This window comes from Bombyx mandarina, chromosome 05, assembly GCF_030267445.1.
Source record: "Bombyx mandarina strain Sakado chromosome 05, ASM3026744v2".
NCBI classification, from domain to species: Eukaryota; Metazoa; Arthropoda; class Insecta; order Lepidoptera; family Bombycidae; genus Bombyx; species Bombyx mandarina.
Window position 1 is genome coordinate 7,346,018 of NC_143212.1, and position 5,491 is coordinate 7,351,508.

The window sequence follows — 5,491 nt, forward strand, 5'->3', positions numbered from 1 at the left end:
AGGTTTGACGGGAATTTTGTATACCTACATAGATAGGGAGCCTTGGATAGATAAATGAATTTATCCCAATTAATATTACCTCCCCATCAACGTTTAACTGTGTAGCACTAAACTCACATGATACTTTCTTAGCTGAGTAGCTAATTTCAACAAATTTATTGAGTAGCCTAGGTATTAGTAGTGGATTCTTAGCTGAGTAGCTAATTTCAACTAATTTCTTGAGTAGCCTAGGTATTAGTAGTGGTAGTGATGACGCACGAGTTAAAGGGGAAAAGGATATTAAGATAAGACAATGTGTTTTAATTAATATTAGCTTTTGCCTAAGACTTCGTCCGCGTGGAATAGTTACTTTAAGATAACGCAAAATTTTACCCACGCCTTCACTTACGTAGAAAGTGAAAATATTTTTGTATAATATAACATTAAGAAGCTATTTAAGGTGCCAAAATTACGCTTTTTAACCGATCTCAAAAGAGAAGGTTATCGATTCGTACACTTTTTTATATATGTTTTATATGTTCACCGATTTCTCGGGAATGTTTGAACCGATGCTGATAATATTTTTTTCTTTTTTTTTGATTGAAAGGGTAGACTACCCGAATGATCCTGTAATCATCAGAATCATGATCTCATGATGGGAGCCTGGAGAAATTCAGAAAAATGTGCAATTTTCAAAGCATATCTTGATATGGTTTTGGTGTTTCTTGTTATTCTTCTTATCGTGTGCCGCCTGCACCGACCAGCCGGCGCCTTGTACGTCATTATTACACGCTTGTTCATTATTTTACTCGGATGCTAAATACTTGTAATGAATAACTTATTTATTTGGATAGGGATTAATATCATCTTTATAAAGACGCCTTCACAAATAATGCTTTATATTAGAACAAATTTGGGTAGCATAAAAAACGTCATAGCGAGCCAACATTAAATTATAGACTTATGCTGTCGCGGACTTTTTTTATAACTTTTAAAGGGAAACATTTCTGTCTTAAATTATTTTAGCGAAACTTTAACCGTTTCCGCAGCGCACGCAGCGGAAGCTATCAAAAGGGGGAAAAAACACCGATTTTGAAACATTCTTTATTAGTGCTCCGCTCGCGTTGGTCTCAGCGTGATGTTATATGGCCTATAGTCTTCCTCAATAAATAGGATATTTAAAACTGAAAGAATTTTTCAAATCGGATTAGTACTTCCTGAGATTAGCGCGTTCAACCAAACAAACAAACTCTTCAGCTTCATAATATTAATATAGATAATGGGATCAGGTTTTTAATTCAACGTGAATATAAACCAATATGGTTAAAGGCATGACGTCATTGGCCGTGTTAGGGTAATGTAATGTATTGTAATCTTTAAGAAATCCCGTTTTTACGGTAAACCTCACATTGTATTCTAGCTTGATTCATTGTACATTTTATTTGAATCATTGGAATTGAAATATGACGCTTGTCGAAATGAACACGCTTGGAGGTTAGATTTGAAAATTTCAATATATGTAGTTCCTACTTTTTAAACAGCAAAGATAGCTTCAAAGACAAAAAAATCAGACATTATTAATTATTTGTCTTTGTGGCTTCATCTATCTATCTATTCTATATATATATATATATATATATATAAATGAATTGCTGTTCGTTAGTCTCGCTAAAACTAAAGAACAGCTGGACCGATTTGACTAATTTTGGTCTTGAATTATTTGTGGAAGTCCAGAGAAGGTTTAAAAGGTTTAGATAAATATGAAAATGCTCGGAATTTAAAAAAAAATACAATTTTGTTTTTCCTTTGATGTGTCCCCCGTCGGACGGAGGTATTACGAAGTCTGCCGGGTCAGCTAGTAAAGATTAACACAATTGTAATTATTTATTATAAATGACCAAACAAACTCATGGCCAGTTAAGATAAGCCATAAAATTCAGTATGACTGCGGCCTCTCGTTGTGTCACGTGAGGTCAATGTCTCAAATTATTTTTATAATACTGTTTAAGAATTTATCTAGGATTCTCAAGAATCCTGATTCAATCAATGACACTGTTTTAAATTCGTGATTACACAGTATTTATGTAGTACAGGAGCATATATCCACTATACTTATGCAAAGTATCTAAATAATATATTATTTTTGTTTCAATATCTATTTGTGAACCGAAAGATGTGCGTTGGAGATTTTAGGTGTTCAATGTGGTCTTAGAAATGAATATAGTGGTTTTCATAAAATTATTAATTACTAGTGGTCCCGCAGTAGTCGAAATTCGACTGTAATTAATTAGAATTGTAAGTTTGTACACTATTATAATTGTATTTTATACTTCTATAATCACAAATCTCGCCAAGGCTACTCTATAAAAAATATTAATAAAGACAAACAATATTTAATCTATTCTCAATTTGACCACAGACGCCAAGAACGAAAATTTGACAATAAATAGTATGCATGCGTGTGTGCGTCAAATACATGGTATGTAGTGTGTGTAATGTTTTCTTTATTGATTTAATGTATCTTTTATACATTATTTTAAGAAAATATTAGCATTGTGCACTTCTTCTCTATATTCCCTATAAGTGTGAAAAATTTCACACTTCTCCGTCCGCGCAATTTTCGTAAAAAGGGATACAAAGTTTTTGCTTCACGTATTATTATTAATTATTAAAAAAAATTGATTGTAGATAGTATTTGATAAATTTGCAGATAGAGACAGTGACTCCGTGGCGCAACGGTAGCGCGTCTGACTCCAGATCAGAAGGTTGCGTGTTCAAATCACGTCGGGGTCAAATTTTTTCCGATAGTTTTTTTTTATACTACTGCTATAGTTTTTAATTTCGAAATTTTCACAGCAAATATACGACGAAGTAAATTTAAATGTTCATTTTTAAACTGCTATTACTTAGATAAAAATATTCGATGTCGTTCGATGCTTTAAGGCTTAGACGATTATGTAGTTTTCCAAGTTACCTAATATGGTTTAATCCCGGTTATCTCGTTTTTTATACAGCCATCGATGCATGCAGAAAGAACCAGTTTAGTGCAAGTTCAATGATATTAAAGATAAAATCTTTGAGAATTTTATTAACAGACTAGCTGACCCGGCAGACTTCGTAGTGGAAAAACAACATTATTTGTTTTTATATAATTCCGAGCTTTTTTATATTTTTTCACCTTTTAAACCTTTTCTGGACTTCCACGAATAATTCAAGACCAAAAAAAATTTGCCAAATCGGTCCAGCCGTTCTCAAGTTTTAGCAAGACTAACGAACAGCAATTCATTTTTATATATTATATAGATTACGTGATATTTTTTATGAATCAGAAATATTGTATGAGACGTGCACAGTCTGTGGCAATTCTGGGATTTTTATTGCATCAATATTAACATAGTGTAAAATATGCCATTCGAAAAGCTTACGTTACGTTTTAATAGATCTACGATGGAGGAACAACAACGTATGATGAAATTAAATCTATTATTATCTATATATTAATACGTGAAGCAAAAACTTTGTATCCCTTTTTACGAAAATTGCGCGGACGGAGGAGTATGAAATGTCCTATACTTATAAAGAATATACAGAAGAAGTGCAGAATGCTAATTCTTTTTTCTAATAATGCATAAAAAATACATTAAATCAATAAAAACAGGATTACACACACTACCATATATTTGACACAACGCATACATAGATTACACACACTACCATATTATATTTGACACAGCACATACATAAAAATATATGTTTTTGTCAAAGTTTTGTTATTGTTTAAAGTCTGTGGTAAAATTGAGAATAGATAAATATTTGTTTGTCTTTAATATTATTCATCTATAGTGCAGTTTTGGCGAAATCTGTGATTATATTATATTATAATAGTATAATTGTACTTGACAATAGAACCATAATAATGTTCAAACTTATAATTTCAATTCCTTATAGTCGAATTTCGACTACTGTGGGATCACTAGTTTAGTTAATTACTCGAAGAAGGATAATGTATTGCGGATATATGTCTCTACTACTAACTGTATATTTATTTTTTATTCTTTTTGTTGACTACTGATTTTGCATCCATATTACATTCATTAACAATAACATTACACATAGAATACCAAAATTAAATAAAAATATAAAAACAATAAGAATTTCGGAATAAAATAATAATAATAATAAAACAAAAAATAAAAATGAATGTCAAAACTACCTTACTATAACTCTGTCTCTACTATGGTGAGTCTGCATGAGTAGCACCACCATTTCATCTTTTTCGCTAAACATCCGAATTAAATAATTGAACAGCTATTAGATGTAGAGTAGAATTGAGATTGTGACCTCACATTACTTAGTGGCATTCATTTCTGTGGGGTCCAATAGCCACTTCTCGTCAGGTGGAACCGGCGCTCGTCTAGTGCAACAAAACAATAAGCAAATGTACAGTCATTTTGTGTACATTTTTTGACGTGACAATGTCTTATAATTCGATGGAGCTAGCTGCACGCACGAAAAAGCATGACTCATTGAGGCGTTCCATTTAAGGCTTGAAGTGCAAGCGAGAGCGCGCAACGAGTGACAAAGAGGCACAATTGGCCTCCGCGTTGGGCAGCGTTCGACAGCGTTCGACATCTGTCTCTCTCCTACTTGAGTGAACGATGCATCCGCGTGGACAGCTACTATACAATAATACATTTACATGTTTTCGTCAAGTATGAAGTTCAGTGAAAAGTGAATGTGGTGTCAATTGTCCATACAAAATATCTATCAAACAAATAAAATAAAAATTTCTTTTGAAAAATGAAACCATTCCGTCAGTATTTTCGACGTTGTCACGTTCAACTATCGTCAGTAGACCGTCTTTACAGACAACCGATTTTTTTTTTCGGCCTTAAATTTTGCGAGACCGATTTTGTTTTTATAAAATTGAAAGATAATGTTTTCGGTATAAAAACTGATAAAAAAAAATGTTTGTTTGTCTGGTAAATTAGAAAGCTGCCGTCGAGAAATTATTGATGACCTGTTTCTTTGCTCAGTTACTTTGTAAGAAAAAAAAATGTCTGGCAATTTTAAGCTTGTCTGGTTAGTAATCTGTATTTTTTCGAACCGAAATCTCTGAAGTACCCGATAGAGTACTTCATTTATATCTTTTAGTAACTAATTGTACTATCATTTCGATGCTACATTTGCATTACATTGCTACTTCATAAAATCGTACATTTCGTGGCTCAGAAGAATTAACTACAAAATATGTACCTAGTATTGAATCGTCAAACATGACCATCGCAACATGCTACTAGTGCGCAAGCACTAAATATGTAACAAGTTTTACCAGGCCATCAATCCGCATTGGAACAGTTAAGTCGTAAAAGAAAAGTTCATTGACCAATCTTGCAATGTTACTTAGGGCTCGCGTTTATTACACTCCCGATACAAGGACATGGGGGTAAAGGTGCGATCAAAACAATATGTTATCGGAGCTGACGAAGTGATATATTATATTGTCGATATT

At 32.7% G+C, this 5,491-nt stretch overlaps 1 non-coding gene across 1 annotated transcript; it reads left to right on the top strand.

Moving 5' to 3' along the window:
- Positions 1–2,700: 2,700 nt before the first annotated feature.
- TRNAW-CCA (transfer RNA tryptophan (anticodon CCA)) lies at positions 2,701–2,772 on the top strand. Its single transcript has one exon. It is a non-coding gene; the product is annotated as a tRNA-Trp (tRNA).
- Positions 2,773–5,491: the final 2,719 nt, after the last annotated feature.